The sequence below is a fragment of the Protopterus annectens genome, chromosome 1.part1 (genome assembly GCF_019279795.1).
Source record: "Protopterus annectens isolate FY-2018-M chromosome 1.part1, PAN1.0, whole genome shotgun sequence".
Lineage (NCBI taxonomy): Eukaryota > Metazoa > Chordata > Ceratodontiformes > Protopteridae > Protopterus > Protopterus annectens.
This window is the reverse complement of record NC_056726.1, coordinates 829022185-829043345: the sequence shown is the minus strand read 5'-3', so window position 1 is coordinate 829043345 and position 21161 is coordinate 829022185.

Genomic DNA, 21161 nt, shown 5'->3' with positions numbered 1-21161 from the left:
CTGGTGGTCCCCTGCCATAAACAAACTTTACAACAAAAGGAAGAAACTGTTGCAGAAGAGAGGAAAATCCCAGGATGCAAAAAACTCCCTTATCAGCCTCAGTAAGAAGCTGAGATCCCTCATTAAATCCTCCAAAGCTAGTTACGAAAATAAAATTGCCAAAGATTCCAAAGACAACCATAAGGCATTCTCTAGCTATGTCAAGAATCTAAATGGCAATGTTCAGATCTGCTCTGAGCTACAACAGAATGGCATTAAATATACTTATGCATGGAATTTGCCAATATCCTGGCAAATCAATTCAGTGTCAACTTCACCGCCCTCTCACCCCCTAAAGGGCCCATCTCAATACCGAAAGATTGCCAAATTCTGGTAATAATGGCCACACAGGTAAAAACTGCACTCTCTAAAGCTAAGAATACAGCATCCATGGGACCAGATAACATCCCAGGCTGTGTACTACATGAACTACAAAATGATCTGGCACCTCACCTAAGTGTCATGTTTAATCATAGCCTCACTTCAGACTTTATGCCCACTAAGTGGCGCACAGCTACAGTTATCCCACTCCACAAGGGAGGATCCACCTTGGATCCTGGGAACTACAGCCCCATCAGTCTGAAGAGCCTGATCTGCAAGGCCATGGAACATTTTATCATGGAACTTATAAACAAAGACATTGGCAACCTTCAAACACTGGACCCCATCCAATTTGGGTTCACGAAGGGCTGATCTTGTCTCCTGAACCTGATTGACTTCTTTGAATCAGTCTCCAGAGCTGTGAATGAGGGTAAAGTGGTCCACACAGCCTATCTGGACCTTGCCAAGGCCTTCAACACCATCCCCCACTCTGGAATCATAGATAAACTTACTAAGCTGGGCATTAATCCCTACATCACTGAATGGGTTGCCAACTGGCTTACTGACAGAACCCACACTGTAAAAGTAACCGACTCCAAATCTAGCTCCAGACAAGTGACAAGTGGAGTACCTCAGGGGTCAGTTCAGGGACCGCTCTTGTTTGGCATCTACTTCTCTGAAGTACAAGCCAACACTAAGGGACTCTGGCTAACAAAGTTCCCAGATGACTGCAAACTGGGAGCCATTATTGAATCCACAAATGATGTGGATATTCTATAAAGGGGCCATACAGAAACAGATGCTTGTTGCCAGAGCCATGGGCTTAAGCTCAATTCCAAGAAATGTATAGTTATCTCCTTTGGGAAAAAACATGTAGCCATGAATTATCACATAGGTGACAGTACACTAAATACCGAAAGTGTGATAAGAGATTTAGGGACACAGATGGACAGTGGTCTCACCTTCGATGAACACATCACCATAACAGTCAGGAAATCCTTCTGTGTGGCATACCTCATCATTAATGGCTTTTCATACAGAAAAAAGGAGGTCATTGTCCCACTGTACCCATCCCTCATTAGACCCATTATAGAATACAATGCCCCGTTTGGTATGTACCTCTCAAGACATCTGCAACAACTTGAAAGGTTGCAGAAATACCTCACTAAGAGAATCACAGCCCTAAAGCAGATGCCCTATGCTGACCATCTAAAAAAACTCCTGCTATACTCTGTTGCATATCATCCACTCAGAGGCTATCTCTGCTTAACATACAAGGCCATGTCAAACCCAGAGCTACACTTAAAGAAATCCCAATCCCTCATAGCCACATGATCCAGGGATCTAAACCTTGTCATCACAATGAACAAAACATGCTGGAGGGATAGGTTCCTGATCCAGAGACTCCCCAGACTCTGGAATAGACTGCCCATAGCAGAGCACCTCTTTGGCAATCTTCAAAAGGAACCTTGATGATTGGATGGGAGATATGAAATTCACCCCGGGGATCATGTTGGTCACCCTGCTAGACAGGGGTCCAGGGAAGTGAATACTGTGGGAAGAAATAGCCAGGGAATTGTTATGGTTAGGCTTGTATAGGCCCTACGGCTGATAGCCTAGTACCAACCTATGAACTGCCAAGTATGCCATCAGTATCAACCAACAAAATAAGTAATGTGGCCGTAGTATCAGAGGATGTAATAGAGGAATCGAATTCAACATCAGCTACAAGACCCAAAGAAGGTGCTGTTCATTTACCCATCGACCAGAATCTACTTTTTTTAATCCAGAACAAAGGGTCACACTCTCCAAGATCTATGAGCAGGAAGAGAAAGAAAAGGAAAGTTACTTAAGTGATGATTTTGAGACTGACTCAAGAGCTAACTGTTATGGAATGAGCTGTTATAGAGTAAGTGATATCCATTTTACTCTCTCTCTGTTGTGTTCGCCACTAAATGAATTTGCCACCGGCATCAAGTGCTTTGGAAGGAATGTTACACTCAAGCACATATTCAGTAATGACAATGAACATAATGAAAAGACACTGAGGCAACATAAAAAAACAGCACTTTTGTATCACTTTTCCACCCAGTGGTCAGTGCTTTTGTTTGCCTATGTGAAGATGAGGTTGCCCAACTGAGACAAGGTGGATTCACAAACAGTTTTGCAGTCTAAGTAATGAAGAATGTCAGGCAATGAGCAATTTAATGAAAAGAAGGGACATAGTCATAAGACCTGCAGATAAAGGTGGAGCAATCGTGGTAATGAATAGCAACCATTAGACTAGCAAGATGGAGTGTATGTTGAATGATAGTTGCACCTATAATAAAATAAATAGCAGGGCTGTGACGAGACTCATAAAGGAAATGCAGGATACACTATGTGATAAACTGATGACTCGAAGTATTACTCAGGAACACTATAATTTCTTTGATGTTATGACTCCAACCATTCCAACGATAAGTGGTCTACCCAAGGTGCATAAGAATGAACAAGATCCACCAATGCATCCCATAGTCGCACGTAGAGGGTGAATCACTGAACCACTCTCTATCTTTGTGGAGGATGAATTGAAGCAACTGCTACCCAAAGCTAGAACAGTTCCGTGTGATACACCTCAGTTTCCCAACTACCTTTATGATGATATAGGCACTAGAACTAATTATGAAGGCCTATTACTTGTGACCATGGACATTCACAGCCTCTTCACTATAATACTGAATGATTTTGGCATTGAATGTATTAGAAAATTTGGCCGAGCAAATTATGTTTACACCTCTCTTATCTGTTGTCTACTAAAGTTAGTGCTTGAGAATAACATTTTCGTTTATGGAGATGAGTATTATTGGCAAAAATGGGGAGTGGCTATGGGTACCCCATGCGCTAATAGCTATTCCAACCTGGTCTTAGAGCAATGGGAAAATGAATGGGTGATAGACCCAAACAATACATGGAACATACAGCTGGTCTCTTATAACCATTTTGTGGATGAAATCTTTATTGTCTGGGAAGGGGACGAATGTAGTTTACATGAATCCATTGGTTACTTGGAAAGTACCACCAACTTCCTTGAGTTTGAACTGAAAGTGTCAGCAAGAACCATAGACTTTCTGGATGTAAGTTTGACCTTGAATACCACAAAAGGAATAGACACCAGCATTTTTAGAAAACCCACACGGCGTAATCATATGTTACACCAGATGAGCATGCACCCAAGGCACATCTTCCACAACCTTGTCAAAAACCAGGTAATGTGAGTGTCCAAATTGTGCACACGAACTGATGATTATTTGGATGAACAGAAGAAATTAATCTCTGCTTTCACAAAAAGAGGTTACAAAGGGAATAAGATATACATGGAACATGATGGAGCAATGAAAATAAGGGAGAATAGAGGACACCCTTATTACTCACAAGATTCTAATAGCTCAATGACTGTGCCTAGACAACAAACTAATCGATTGAGATGTATTCTAACCTATAGTTCTGACAATACCTGTGTAAGTAGGATAATCAAGAAGTATTGGCCAAGTCTGACTTCTGATCCAAAAATTAGGAACATAGTGGATGATTCCCCCAGTTTCTCCTATAAGAACAGAAAAAAATTAAAAAGGCTGCTATGTCAAAATGATGGCTTTGGTAGTACACAAAATCGGTGTGATTCATCTGTTGTACAGAAAGGGACATAGAGATGTGGCTTTTGTAAGGCTTGTCCATATATTTGTAACAAAAATGTTTTTGCCTCTGATTGGAAGAAATAGTTTCTGATAGTCTCCTATTGGTCATTTTGATATGCTAAATGGTTAGTTCAGTATGATCAGCTTATTGGTCCAGCTTCTTCATGGATTTCTCCTGATTGGCTATCTGTCCTCTTTTTAAGGACATACACTGGATAATGGGTGAGGATCTGAAGAAGGTTTTTACCGAAAGTACTTATCCACCCTAGAACTTTGTTTTATGCTACTTGGATTTTTACTGTTTATATTAAAGAATTTGGTTTTTAACATTATGTGTTTGTTTCATGACAGCCTTGGTGGTACATCTCATCTTTTTCCTGCATTCAATCATACCATAGTACATCAACCACTCTAATGTCATTTATCAGTACTGTCAACTATCACAGAAGCAACAGTATTTATGTGTCCTCTATCTTCCAGGACCGATGAAAAGCCTTTGATATGGTTTCTCATAGTAAACTACTAAATGTTCTCTCCAAACTAAATTTCTGCCAATCTATGCTTGCCTGGTTCCAGGATTACCTTACTGGACGCCAGAAAGCAGTTTCTTGGCAACAGACTTTTTCACCCTTTCTACCTGTGAATATAGGTGTCCCTCAAGGCTCAACCTTAGGCCCACTACTATTTTCAATATTTACAAGTAACCTCCACACCTCAACCCCACAAGCCTCCCGCATTCAATGCGCAGATGATTCCACGGTGATATGTGCTGCTTCCTCTATTCAAGAACTTCAAAACCTAACACAACAATCCTTTATAGCAGTTGAGACCTGGCTTACAAACTCTCAATTAATTTTAAACCCCCAAAAAACAAACTTACTTTCAATACTGTATCACTAAATAACATCATCATCTCCCCATCACCAGATACCATTGATCTCCACACTGCTGTATGCAGCTTCTGTACTCACAAATCTAAAAAAAATCTGAGCTAGCAAAACTTGAATCTTGTAATAACAAAATTGCCAGATATGCTACAAACCTACCAGGTAAAGGTTACCATTGTATATCACTCAAGCAACTCAACTGGCTAGAGCTCTCCCATCTCCTTCACTACATCCAGTGAACCATGGCCCATAAAATACTGTATGAACCTGAGAAAACACCAGCTCTACAAGTATTTCTTCAATCGTATGCCACTAACAGAACCCTACGGTCCACTAATAGACATCACATAAAAATCAATATAACCAAAAACCAAGCTGGAGATTCCCTCTTCTCAAATTCAATAGGTAAAATCTGGAATGCACTACCAGAAAACATTACAATGGTTACATCACTAGCCCAGTTAAAAACAACACTAAAAAGCCACGTATTCAATAAATGGCTGTGTCCTTGCTCTGCACCAGACTAACCTCTCCCTCTGACTATGCTGCTACTTTGTTTCACTTACTGACAAATCCATCCCCTGTCTATTCTGTTGACTATGTGTCTCTCTGCAAACTAACACTCCATAGTACTATAACGTTGTACAATTGATAGCATATTAAAAGTTAACAATTCAATTTCTTAGTAAACTGTGTTCAGAATTTGTGTAATTGTCATACTGGCCTTTTCTTATACAGAAAGGTTTAATGATGTAATGTCTCTCTTCTTATTGTTAATCTTCTGATTCTATCGATTAGGTTAAGAATTACTGTGTATTAGCAAAACTGTGATATTCTTTAACTAGTCTGTATGTATAACTGCTTCCCCAAACTGTATCCATATAGTATTTTAACTTCTGTGGCCTATATATTCTACTTATATATTGTATTTCTGTATGTTTCAATGTGGAGCTTTTCTCCCAGGGCCTCCATTGAAAAAGGACATGTGTCCAATCGGACTTTCCTGGTAAACAAATGTAAAATAAAATAAATAAATAAATAGTCATCAAGGATCATAAGCCATATCAGTTTAATAAGACATTGCCTCTAGGCAGCTAAGTTATACATAATTACTTCTTGTTTCATTTGCTTTACATTAAATATGCAGTTTTACTTCTCTATGCTGTTAGAAATGTACAGTAATCATTAATTTCTTCCTTCTGTAATTATTATAACTTGACTTTCTCCTTGTGTAGAACAGCATCACTTGTGTGACCTGTCAGGTGTTAGTTTAGCAACCAAAACATTTTCAGCACATTGTTCATGTAGAAGTGTTATTCACCTATGTATTTGTCCTTATTCACACACACACACACACATATATATATATATATATATATATATATATATATATATATATATAGTCAAAACAAAACTGTGCAGTATGAAACAATTTTGCACTTACTTTCCTTACTCAATAGCTTTGCTGGAATGAGTTCTAAAGTAAATCTTTGAACCTATTGTCCAGCCCGCACTTACAAAAAGAACTTTGCAGCATTTCACCTCCGATAGAGTGCCAGAAAGAAGGAATTCATTTTTTATGGCTGCTGTCTTTTGCCTGTTAGTTCTCACAGAGGCTGCACCTATATGCCATAGCTGTCTACTTTCCCCTGCAGACTAACCACAATACCCTAAGACCACCCAGTGAACATGCTGGCGAATTTCCTTCAGAGAATATGACATACCAGGAACCGGTAATTGCCTTGTGTCAGAACATAATCTTAGGAGCATACAAATATTATTCTGATGCTAAACAGTCTTTATGTTTCTTTATTTCTGTTTATGTTTTGGTTTGTTAAATGGGAAATTCCAAGTGCAAATTATCCACTTTAAGCAGAGTCCCAGAGGGAAACAAATTGAATAAAATAGAAAAAAATAACAATAACTTTCATTATAATAAAGAGCCTAAACACATTGAAGCATAAAAATGTGGAAGACAAAAGTGAAAACAATAATAGAGCATTCATAAGTGCTTGCCAACCGGGATGTTAAGTAGTAACAGTTTATGTAGTATAACATTGTGTGATGCTTCCACTGGGAAACGTCTAGTAGTTGTAGGGGCATTTACCTCATAAAATCAAGGCAATTCTATGTGAAAGGTCTTTTAAAAAGCTCCAAGAAAACATTTCACTGACAAATCCAGTTGCAATTGCTTTAGAGACAATGAATAACTACCTTGCCAATTTAATGTTACCTCATTAGTAACTTACTGTAATGTCTATATTTACTTTGCATCTCCATATGATTCAATGACTGATGAGAAATACAATTTTAACTTCTATGCCTTCTAGATTTACTTCTCCTGTATAAACTTTAATATCTATGGTTAATTGTATTTACTTCTGTAGCATAATTTCTCTGCTGTTCTGTATCTCCAGTAATTGCACCCTCTGCTTGTTCTTGTGCAAGCTTTCTGCTCTATCTTTCTGTTCAGTTCAGTGCATATATGCTCTAAAATATGGAGCCTGGGACATAGCTGAAAAGGTCAATAGACCGTATCACCTAACCAGTCAATAAATAATAAATAATTTAAAAAAGCCAGTTCCGGTAGTGGAAGAATAAAAGCACTTTACAGAAAAATGAACTTACAGCAAGAAACAGGTACTAGTCCTTGAAAGATGAAATCAGAAGTGCAGTTAGGACAGGGTGAAGGGGGCAGCTGCTCTAGACACAATATGTTTGAGGGTGTAATCAGCAGTTGTCTATGGGGCTTTATTACAGTACTGGCATTCGGAAATGCTGAAGCACATAGAGGGTGATATTCTACCTATAGCAAACAACTTGTAGCAAGTGGTTTGTTACAGTTTAAAGCAGAAGACCTGTGTTTTTTTCCACAACTTGGATAGAGGACTTTTTTTTCTATTTCACACTTCATCTTAGAGTTGAGGGGTGCCAGATCAGGGAATGGTTTTACATCTGAGCCGAACGTTCATACTGGAGGAAAGCGGTGTAAATATTTTGAATGCTTTACCCTTAGATATACAATTAGTGGCTTCATCAGCATTTTCTGCCTGTGCATGGAGTCCTCCAGACACTTCATCTGACTGCCCAGTTTTGCTTACATGCAGCACACTACAGCAGGTTGTCATCTCCTGTACCTAATGACTATCAGCATATTAGTCTCACTTACTCTCTGACATGCTGTCAGCCCTTATCTGTCTAACAACTAAAGCAGTCTGATGTCACATCAGGGAACAGGCATTTCAGCCCTTATCTGTCTAACAATTAAAATACTGCGGTGGTGGTGCTGCGGTAGCATTGTCGCCTCATAGCAAGACGTTGTCCCGTTCGATTCTCAGCTAGAGCGTCTTCTGTGGGGAGGCATACGTGAATGGGGCATGCCTTCGTTGAAGGTTGTGTATCAGGGCTGGTAACCCCGTACGTAAAAATCCACTACCAATCATTAGCGGACCGGAGTTCCGCTGTGGCGACCCCTAACTGGGAAAAGCTGAAAGACACAAATAAACAAAATCTGTCTAACAATTAAAGCAGTCTGGTGTCGCATTAGGGAACATACATTTCAGCCCTTATCTATCTAACAACTAAAGCAGTCTGATGTCACATGAGGGAACAGGCATTTCAAGCCCTTATCAATCTAACAAATAAAGCAGTCTGGTGTCACATCAGGCAATAGGCATTTTTTTCCCCTCTTCAGCTTACAGTTGAGGGGCACAGATTGGAGAAAATGGACCTTGCTTCAGAAGTTGGAGATGAATTGCACCACATCAGGAAGTGTCTTTGGGCACTAAATGAGCTACGGTTCTGAATGAAATACCTGAAGCTCAGATAATGGGGAAACAGCTGCCTACCTGTACCTTGTTCAGGTCAAGTGAAAACAAGTAGGGTAGAAGTTACTGAAATGAGAGACCAGAATAGTTTGAGGCACTTAATTCATTCCCTCCAATGGAGGTCAGGAAGTTTGCACTGTAACTTCCAATGGGCGGAGCCTAAACTTTTGACAGAGTCAAATTATGGCCTCACATTTCAAACAAATGTTCATATCTCTGGAACCATAGGGATTATGAAAGAACTCTTCATCACAAACTATTTTTGTAATGGTAGTATTCTTTAGATTCTAGGTCTTAAACCAAATGTCATAATTCACAGTAAACACAGTAGCTATTACATTTGTAATATGTTGTAAACAACTTACAATATCTCAGCAACCAGTCAAGTTACACACATGCTATCAGCAGCATTTTATTCATCTAGATGTGAGCTTTCATATGAAGCAAGACGTTCTGTACATGTTACTTGGTTGTTGAGATATTTAGAAAAATGTGAAAATTACATAACTGAATGTCATAAAAACACTCAATATCTATTTATCTGCACTAGACAGAGGTTAAATTTTAATGCAGTTGAGTTTGTTATTGTGTAAGCTTTAAGATGAAATCTTCTAAAACTTTGTATATAGCATGGTTGTAGAATTACTGATGTAAGTATGAACAAGCAATATTTGACTCCTACAGGTGACAGTAGGAGTTAACTGCAGATGCAGCTGGAGGCTTCACTCAGATGTAATGAGTTAATGAAAGGAGAGAGGTGGGAGTTCCAGTTCAACGGTCATGATTACTATTAGAAGTCTTGGTAATGAGGTTTAGGAAAAATGGCTAGGATTTAGCAGTAAAATACCTGACATGGTCATTTTCACACTGGCAGTAGTCCTTTTTGATTCAGAGACATGCCTTCCATGGTGATACCATATAGACTGTAGAACTACCTCAGCGGGCTGTCTCTATGGCCATGCTCTATGCTAATGAGGCACTCTGGGGGAGTGGCCTGTGTTAATTAATCATGTACTCTCCACCAGAGATGGCTGTGTTTAGGAATTTATGCAAACAGAATCGCTCAGCTGTGTAAATTAGCAAGGTCAGCAATCTTAATGAACACAGCTGAAAAGCTGTAGTCTTCCATTCTACTCAGTGGGGAGGCCACATAAAAGGTAAACTCAGTTAAGTGCCTGCAGAAAGATAGAGGCGTGTGTGTGTGTGTGTGTGTGTGTGTGTGTGTGTGTGTGTGTGTATGAGTGTGCAGGTGTGCACACACATGTAAGAGTAGATGGTGGTTGCGTTACACCTCAACTCCCCTATACAAATGAAAAAAGTCAGTATTACTGGAGGTGCATTAGACACTAGTGACACTTTAAAAATATTAATGTAAGTCTATATATGGGAGGTGAGGCAAGAGACACCACAGATACTTTTTAGGCATTACTGAAGTCATAATATGGGGGGGGGGGGTGAGCACTAGGGATAGTTCTTAAATATTAATGCAAGCCTGTAATACAGGGATGGAACACTAGACAACAGAGGCAGTCTTTAACATTACCCTAAGCTACCTGCAAATTTAATAGAACAGCTTTTGCAGGAGGAACAATATTTTGAACAATAGAAAATATGGAAGAACACTAGACACCAGAAACAGTCTTTAAATATTACTCTAAGTCACTTCAAATTTAACAGAACAACAGCATTTGCAATGAAACATTGAAACCCACATTCAAAGAAAATACATTTTGCCAGTGGCAGATAAAGATTAACTTTAGGCTGTTTTCAAAATCATAGGCCCCTTGAACATAAAACATACACATGCTCTTTGACACACTTCCCTGACTGTATTACATTATATTCCTTGTACAATACAGTACAGTTGTTAGAGGGCATTTTAAATTTATTGTTTTGAACATTTTTCCAGTAAACAATGAAACAAAATGCATGCACCAATGACAAACTGCCCAATTCAGAACATTTCCATCATAAAACGTCTATTCAACCTTCTATAGTCCACCAGTATCAGTAAATATGCACAATCTCTGAAGTAGTAAAATCCACATTAAAGAAATTTGTAACTAATAAAGAGGTTGCTGCTAGCAAACAACTTTATATGTCATTGTTTCATCTACAAATAAAGTGCCTGTTGCCCTTGAAGAATAAATTGCCTATTTTGCATGCATTAAAAAATGATAAGCTAGTAATACCGCAATAGGGAATGGATGGCAAACTGATAACAGGTTCATAGTTACTAGGTATCGTTGCCAAAAAGGATTGCAGCATCCACCACCTTTACAACACAGTACAGTTTCAGCAATGCATCTACCTACTGTGGGAGTAGAACCCATAGCCTTCTGCATCAAATGCAAGTACACTACCTGTTGTGCTATTAACAATGCAAGCAGACTTAGCATAAGCAGCACTAAACTTTTCTTCCCCTGCAGCTCTCAGCTCCTTGTAAAATCTACTCAACACTCAACTGTATCTCTGAACTTTGCAGCACAAGAAATCTGGAAAAAGCCAAAATTTATTGGGGGGGGGGGGACAAAAGGCCAAAAACCAGGGACACATTTTAAACATTGCTTGTATAATGTGGGAAAGTTGCTAGAATAAAATGCTGTGTTACCACCATACATTTCACTGCCATGTCTTGAACCCAGGGGACCCTGTGCAAAACAGTCAGAGAAACATACCACTATGCCAAATCAGCTGAAACAGAGGAAGACAAACTTAAATGGCTACCATTTAGTGAATTCAGTTCTCACCATAGCTGTCAACCTCTTAGCAAAAAACACCTGAAAAAAGCCAATAATGTGGGAATACAGCTGCCAAACATATTCAGTGAATTCAGTGCTCACCATAGCTCTCAACCTCTTAGCAAAAAACATGTGGACAAAGCCAGTAATGGGGGGAATACAGCCCCCAAACATTCAATGAATTCAGTTCTCACCATAGCTCTCAACCTTACCATAAAATACCTGGACGAGGCCAATAATGGGGGAATACGGTCCCAAAAATATGGGCAAATTTCAATTATCCATGTTATAAACTTAGACAATTGCTAGAATAAAAGGTTTTGTTTTACCATGTACTTTCTGAAGAATATGAAGTCTGAAATTCAAATGCCTGTTATTTTTAAACATTTGTTAACCAGGAAACTAGTCTGACTTGGAACAAAACAAAGCCAATTTTCAGTAGAGCAGGGAGGAACACATCTTTGTAAGGGATGGGAGGACATGCAGACTCCACACAGAAGACACCCCAGCCAAGAATCAAACCAGAGAACCTGTATCTGTTAGGCAACAATGCTACCAGTGCACCACTGCACTTCAAACCTATGAAAGGAAAATGAAGATACAGAAACCACAGATTTTATGAGGAACAGAACAAATATGAGGCAAAAATCTGCAATTTTTTACAAATACTGGTGGGTAGGGAATTCAGGTCCTTGCCACCTGCATCCAAGGTACAGGGTTCAAGCCTGAGTATCTCTACCCACCACTATGTGTTAACAGGGGCATTTCACACACACACACTCCACTACCTGTAAATGGGTCCAGAATCACTTGAAGCAGGAAACCTCCACACACAAGGTCCAACTCCATTGTCTGGAATCTCCACACACAAGGTCCAACTCCATTGTCTGGAATGACTCGAAGCAGCAAACCCATGCTCAACTTCAACGCTTCCCTGCAAGAGCTTAAAACTCAACTTACCTCTCTCCTGATTGGTCCTGTCTGCAGATGAAGCAGTCCAGAGCTCCTCTGTTCTGTGCAGTCATCTATCGCACAGATTCCTGGGCATCTGCAGGGCAGTCTGAGTGTGTCCACGCATGCACGGAAGTTCCGGTACTCGTGAAAAATATATATTTTTTAATTGTATGTTTCACATTTTTTATTTCTTTTGTTTCTAGGTGGGAGGGCTGCAGTCCTGCAGTCCGATAGCACGAGCCACCCCTGTCAGATCTGCTCTGAGTTACAGCACAATGGCACTAAATATACAGAACCAACTGATATTGCCAACATCTGGGCAGATAAGTTTAGTGCTAACTTTACCCCCCCACCCCCACCCCCTAAAGGGCCCATCTCTATACCGGAAGAATGCAAAGTTCCTATAATCACAGCTGCACAGGTAAAAACCACACTCTCCAAAGTCAAGAACACAGCATCCATGGGACCTGACAACATCCCAGGCTGCATTCTACATGAACTACAGAATGAACTGGCACCCCACCTAAGCACCATGTTCAATCATAGCCTCACATCAGGCTTTGTGCCCACTGAATGGTGCTCAGCGATGGTTAACCCACTCCACAAAGGGGGAGCCACCACAGACCCCGAGAACTACTGCCACATTTGCCTAACGAGCCTGGTCTGCAAGGCCATGGAACACATCATCATGGAACTTATAAACAAAGACATTGGTAATCTCCAAACTTTGGACCTCACCTAGTTCGGGTTTGTAAAAGGCAGATCATGTCTCCTAAACCTGACTGACTTCTTTGAAGCAGTTACCAAAGCCGTAGACAAGGGTAAGGTGGTTCACACAGCCTATCTAGATCTCACCAAGGCTTTTCACACCATCCCCCACTCTGGAATTATAGCTAAACTCACTAAACTAGGTAAAAATCCCTATGTCACAAGATGGGTTGCCAACTGGCTCACTGACAGAACCCACACTGTGAAAGTAGCAGACTCCAAATCCGACTTCAGACCAGTGACAAGTGGGGTACCACAGGGTTCAGTCCTGGGTCCTCTCCTGTTTGGTATCTACTTTTCGGAAGTACAGGCTAACACAGAAGGTCTTTGGCTAATGGAGTTCTCAGATGACTGCAAACTTGTAGCCATAATTGAAACTCTTAATGTTGTGGACATCCTACAAAAGGGCCTCACTAAGACAGATGCCTGGTGTCAAAGCCATGGTCTCAAGCTCAATGCCAAAAAGTGCATTGTCATCCCCTTTGGTAAAAACTCTGTACCCATGAGCTACCACAAAGGTGGTAGTCTACTTAACACCGAAAGTGTGATAAGAGACCTTGGGACACAGGTGGACAGTAGTCTCTCCTTTGATAATCACATTGCCACAGTAGTCAGGAAATCCTTCTACATGGCACACCTCATCACAAAAGGTTTCTCATCCAGGAGAAAAGGGGTCATTGTTCCCCTCTACTCATCACTCATTAGACCCATTATAGAGTACAATGCCCCTTTTGGTATGTACCTCACAAGACATCTACAACAACTGGAAAGGCTGCAGAAATACCTCACAAAGAGGATTACCAGCCTCAAACAGATGCCCTATGCAGACCGTCTCAAACAACTCCAGCTTTACTCCATTGCATATCGCCTACTCAGAGGCAATCTCTGTCTAACATACAAAGCTATGTCAAACCCAGAGCTGTTGGACATGCTCCACTTAAAGAAATCCCGGTCCTTCCGAGCTACATGTTCTAGGGACCTAAACCTTGTCACCACAATGAAAAGAACATGCTGGAGGGATAGATTCCTGTCCCAGAGACTTCCCATACTCTGGAACAAACAACCTATATATATATATCAAACAAAGCTCCTCATTAGCACTCTTCAAGAAAAATCTTGATGATTGGATGGGAAATAGGAAATTCACCCCGGGAATCACCTCTGTGGCTCTGCTCGACAGGGTCACAGGAAAATAATTTTCTTGGGTGGCGAAACCCAGGGTACCTTTTTGGCTAGGCTTGTATAGGCCCTAGGGCCGATAGCCTAGTACCTACCTATGAAACAAAATTTGTGCCTATCCTGTTACATGGACCAAGGTGTTGCTCATAATCGGGACAAACATGAAGTATATCATTTAGCACCTTTTCTTCCTGATTGCTGTTATGGTATGGACAATATAAGGCATATCTATTATGAGCAAAGATCTGTATGTGTTCATACTGCAGTGCACTCTTCCCACATGAGATGTAAGTATGGTGCCAAGCATTTGTCTTCTTTGCTGATTAGACCATTTTGCATCTGGGTGGTGAATAAGTAAGGTGGAGATGTTCTGGATGTGGTCTAATCTCCACGATGTTTGATTTAGAGTGAATTCTCTAGAAGAAATATGTATGCTTGAGATGTAATTTTCCTATCAGCTCATTAGCATTAAACTATATATATATATATATATATAGATATATATATATATATATATATATATATATATATATATATATATATACAGTGAGACATCATGGAGCTCTCAGAATATGTGTCTCAGTCTAGCACTAAGCAGTATTTTACCTTCTCCAAGGATGATGCCACAATATGAACAAAAAATGAATGACTTTAATAATTGGCTTAGTTTTTGGTGTCATTTTTAAGGAGGTGCAATATTTGTCAGCATGGAAGGAGATGGTCAACAGACCACTCTGCTTTGCCAGGGGTGGTGTGCACATCACCCTCTAGACTTTTGAATATTAGCTAAAACATTGTCTTCCCTTATAATGCCTTAGGCAATGCCAAACTGAAAGTACTTCCAACATATCAAATCAAAACCAAAAACATCTAAGGATATTACTGCTCAGTGCTAGGAGTCTAAACAAAAGAGAATGCTGACATATGTGCAGTCACTGAGACATGGTTTAAAGGAATGGAGAGCACACCAACAGTGTAAGGTTCTAATGCCTTCCACACATTTAGACCAGCTACTACACAGACGGGGTCTAAAGTTGGAGGTGTCTCGATTTACATCAGAAATAAATATACCTCAAGGCTGGTCAACCAGGACTATGCAGTTTAGCTACTCCATGTTCAAATCACCATAGGCAAAAATCCAATACCACTTCCTTGCAAGATGTATGTCCCCCTCTATGACCCAGAAAACCCATGCCATGTATTTAAATGTATTGGAAACACTCACCATCCAACCCAGTATCATATTCATAGGTTATTTTAATTACCCCACTATTAACTGGGAATCTTATAAGACACCAAACATACAGGCACAGAGATTCCTGGATTTTGTAAACACAAACTCTCTGGACCAGATTGTCAATACACCAGCCAGGGGTGCAACCATACTGGATCTGGTCCTCACAAATATAGGAAAGTGCTACACACCACCTAGCTTAATGTCTTCCCTATTAAGGGCAGACCACAAAAGGGTCTCCTTTGAAGAAAATGTAAAGCCTGGACCCCCAGCTAACCATGGAATATTTTGAAACTACTCTAAGGCTAACTTTCTGCTTTTAAGTGATAACCTGGCAAAATGTCCAGCCCCCATAAAACCTCAGAACACTGTTGCCTATGCAGAACTGTTCCCAGAAACCCTATACAAGCATGCTAATAGCTGCACAGAGAAAGATGTACTCACCAGGAAGAAATATAGAACTAACTCAAAATAAAAGCAGCACTGGGGAATCACAAAATCAATAGGCTGTATAATATAAGTAAGAAAATCATGGCAAAAATTAGGAGGTGCAGCACCCAGCAGGATCAAAGCACTACCATGAAACTAAACAAACAACTCAGAGAACAAATAAAGTCTACCTAAGCCAAATTTGAGGTAACTTTGGCCTCCGAGAACAAGGGCAACTACAAGGCCTTCTTTAACTATGTCCGCAACCTCAAAGGCAATACTGGGTATAAGTAAAATATCCTGTGAAGACCACCTCAGAGCCCTATCCCTGTACTCTGTCTTCTAAAGGCTTTTGAGGACAGATCTATGCCTGGCATACAAGGCATTGTCAGACCCCACTCTGATGGACCTCCTGCATATCCACAAAACAAACAGCACCAGAATTACCCATTCTAAAGACTTAAACCTTGTCTGTGATATAAATAGCACTTTTTGTAAACACAGGTATGTATCCCAGAGACTACCCCATCTCTGGAACAGGCTTCCCAGCCATGTAAAGCACAGTTCCTCCTTAACACAATTCAACTCTAACTTGGACAGTTGGATGGGTAGCAGGACATTCATCCCTGGCTTGGCACCTGTGTTTCTAATGGACACAGGCAACTTGTAAATGGTTCATCTCCCAGGCCCCTGCTTGTAAATGTTTCATCTCCCAAGCTCCTGCTTGCACTTATCAAGGGTACCAGAACTTGTTAGAGATTTGAGATGCATGGCTAGGCTTAAAAAAGGCCCTTGTGGTCATTAGTCTAATAAACACCTATGAACCCCACTTACCTCTTTCATTAACACATATAATCAATATTCAATAAATTGCAGAGGAACCATATATATATATATATATATATATATATATATATATATATATATATATATATATGTATACATATATATATATATATATATATATATATATATATATATATATATATATATGTGTGTATATATATATATATGTATATATATATATATATATATATATATATATATATATATACATACACACTTCAAAACTCTGAAACCCAAAACACTGAAACCAAAACACTTAAACTTCAAAATCTTGAAAACTCAAAACACTGAAACTCACAACACTGAAAACACATGCACAGGGGGTGCAGGTGGGCTTTCCCCCCTGCTTACACTTGGTGGAAAGTGCTATGATTTATGTTGCTTAAACTCAGTATATGTATGATATGTGTTTTCAGTGTTTTGAGTTTTCAGTGTTTTGAAGTTTCACTGTTTTGGTCTTCTACTTAGAATTTTCAGTGTTATGAAGTGAATCCATATATATATATATATATATATATATATATATATATATATATATATATATATATATATATATATATATATATATATATATATATATATATATATATATATGGGTTCCTATGAGTTCATCGAACTGTCATTACATCGACGCTCACCTCTTCGACACGAAAACATCGACTCTTCATATCATCGAAATGTCAGGTAAGCGATCCTCCCCCTCGCAGAACCCATGGTAGCACTTGTGGCTATATTGCGAAGTAAATTAAAACGTTGTCAAGGGAAATTGTAGGTAGTGACATGAACCATACGTGTTGTAGCAGAAAAACAAGTGCTACCATGGGTCCTGCGAGGGGGAGGATCGCTTACCTGACATTTCGATGATATGAAGGGTCAATGTTTTCATGTCGAAGAGGTGAGTGTCGATGTAATGACAGTTCGATGAACTCATAGGAACCCATATATATATATATATATATATATGTATATACATATGTGTATATATATATATATATATATAAATATATATATATATATATATATATATATATATATATGTATATATATATATATATATATACATATATATATATATATATATATATATATATATATATACACATATATATCTTGATGTATGTGTATGTATGTACATATCAAAAAACAACTCACCAGCAACCCCAAAGTAGTTTATACAGAAAACTGAACCCAGTCGGAAGGTATATCCAGTCGAGTATCACACTCAAGATTCACTCCAAGTCTAACAAAGGAAATCCTTGTAGCAGTATATCCAGTATGATAATATATCCAAAATTCAGCAAAAGACTCCTTTTCAAATGTATAAGAAACTCTTTATTAACGTTAGCGCTTTCGCGGATATTCCGCTTCCTCAGACGTTGCAATTTATTAGATTAATGCCAAAGCTTTAAATACTAAATTTCAAATATCATCATATCCTGTTAATGAACAACATCATTTCCTGTTAATAGACAACATCATTTCCTGTTAATGAGCAACATCATTTCCTGTCATTATTGCATTTTAAAGTTACAAAGATGCATATATAGCATATAAACCAACATATATAAATACTTCAACTATTAAAATATGTAAATAAAAATACACATATTAAGACCTATCTAACTATCAAAAATGTATATAGCAACATATGTACATATATAAATATAGATATAGATGGTTCCCCTTTATAATCTAGTCTGCTACTTAAATATATCAACTCCAAGATTGCACTTGGTGGAAAGTGCTATGATATATGTTGTTTAAACTCCGTATATGTATGATATGTGTTTTCTAGATCTAGAAATACTGAAATCTCGAATTTCAGTATCTCGAGACCATAAAGATGAATTTTTAATATAGCGAAAGTGCATAATCTCAAATTCAAATATGTCAGATTTGCAGTTATGGCTTTACGCTACGTTACTTGCGGTGTTTTGTGTGGATGGTGTTTGTTGTAGTTTGTGGATTTAGGTGCAATTTAAGGTAAGTGAGTGTTTTGTAAGGGTTTTGGGTGGGAGTTTGAATGTATGTGAGTGTGTTTATAAGTTGTACATGTGGGTTAGGGTAGGCAGGTGAAAGTATGAGTGTGTAAGTGTTGGATGTGTTGGTGTTTGTATATGTGTAATGTGTGTGTGTGTGTGTGTGTGTGTGTGTGTGTGTGTGTGTGTGTGTGTGTGTGTGTGTGTGTGTGTGTGTGTGTGTGTGTGTGTGAGGGACTGTAGAATGTCTGGGTGTGAGTTTGCTGTCTTTTTCTGTTTGCGCGATCTTGGAGTTAGCATGTATAAGTGGGATGTGTCGGGGGTGCAGCTTATATGTAGTGTAGGTGTGTTGATTTGTGTTATTGTGTTTGTGTATGTTTTGTTGTTTGATTTGTTGTAGTATGGGTAGGATGGTGTATGTGTTGTGTGGTGTATGGTGTGTTAATGTTCGCGATTTTGTGTTTCGCGGTTTTGGGGTATCGGGATTTTGAGCGTTTGCCTTTATGGTGTTGAGATACTGAAATTTGAGATTTCAGTATTTTGAGATTATAAAGGGGAACCATCTAGATGTATAGATCCATAGACATATGTAAAGATATATACACACACACACACACACACACATTATACATATGGAAATATATATATATATATATATATATATATATATATATATATATATATATATACATATATATACGCGCACACACACACACACACACACACACACACACACACACACACACACACACACACACACACACACACACACACACACACACATGCGTCTGTGTTTTATGTGTGTTCAGCGTAGAAAAATAACTAAAAAGCTGTTCTGCTTTCCATGACGTTTCACAGGAACTCTTTTTTCCAAAGACTGCTATGCCTCTAAGCTGTATAGGACTGTCTGCTGCTACTGGCATTTCATTTTACTGTAGCTCGTCTACCACTGTGAAAGAAAAACAAAAGGAGATAATATACATAATTGTCAAAAATGTATATCTATCCTTGTTTTGGAGATTTTCTCTGTGGACCATTTCATTTCCCAGATGTTCTTTCCCAGTAAACAAAAGCTAATAAATATATAAATATAAATATACATCTGGAGAGTGGTCAGGTGCTATATGACAATTCTTGTCTTTGAAGATATTCATTTAAATGAGAAGAAAATTAACTCTCAGGGCAAAGTGTGAGTGGATTTTGTAAATATCAACAGAAGTGGCACATAATTTTAGCTCATTTAGGAAAACAGGAAGGGATAAAAAGGAAGCTTATCGTTATTACTTAATTAAGAAACTGGCACTCTGCCAATGTGAGTTCTCGATTCTGAAATGTTAACAGGGAAAATAAGGAAACAATGGGCTAAGGGATGGCATTTCACAAAAACAGTGACATTGGACAGATGTGGCTATCCACAACCATGTCAACTATCAGCTATGCCAAGTCATTTTCTGTCATTACACACCTTTGTTTCCACCTATAAGCCCAGCTCATAGCTGACTTACGTGTTTTGCTTCATGTGGGTACATGCTGAATCTAGCACACAAGCAATAACATGAGAAACATAAGTTTACATGACTTTTCCCTTTGGTTGTATATTGCTTTCAATTAGCCTGAACATCTTTTATAGCTAATTCCCATTGAGCCCTCCGCTCACCACAACAACTCTGCCATAACGTAGTGCTCACATCCACAGATCCCTTGCTGATACCCCCCCCATGACCTCAGCTTTAGTCATGATGCACTGGCCAATGGCATTATAGTTATTTTATTAGTAGACCAGGGGAAAGGCTGGACCAAGTATTTGTTGATGGAAGGTCCATTTTTTTTCTTTTGAATGGAGTATGCTATTATATTCCACACTCTCACTCCCAGTGCATTGATGTGGTGATATGATGTCACACTCCCCTCTCAGTAATGTGGTAATGTCATGTCTCATTCCTTATTGTGCAGTAATATGCTGATGTTATGTTTTACCCTCTACTAATATGACGCTACTACACGTCACATCCAATGCACCACTGTGCTGATATAATGTTGTATTTACTTTGTAGTAATATACAGATATTCCATTCCGCTCCCTGACTAGTGTTAATACTCTGTCCCATTCCTCATTTAAGAATTTGTTAATATTGTGTACCACCTTTTAGCTACCTTTGTGGGAATGCACTGATGTCATATCCACTTCCCGTGTTGTAATATGCTGATATCATGATCGCACCTTGCTGCAATGTGTTGATATCATGTTCTCCCATCTAACTAATGTGCTGTTATGCCCCA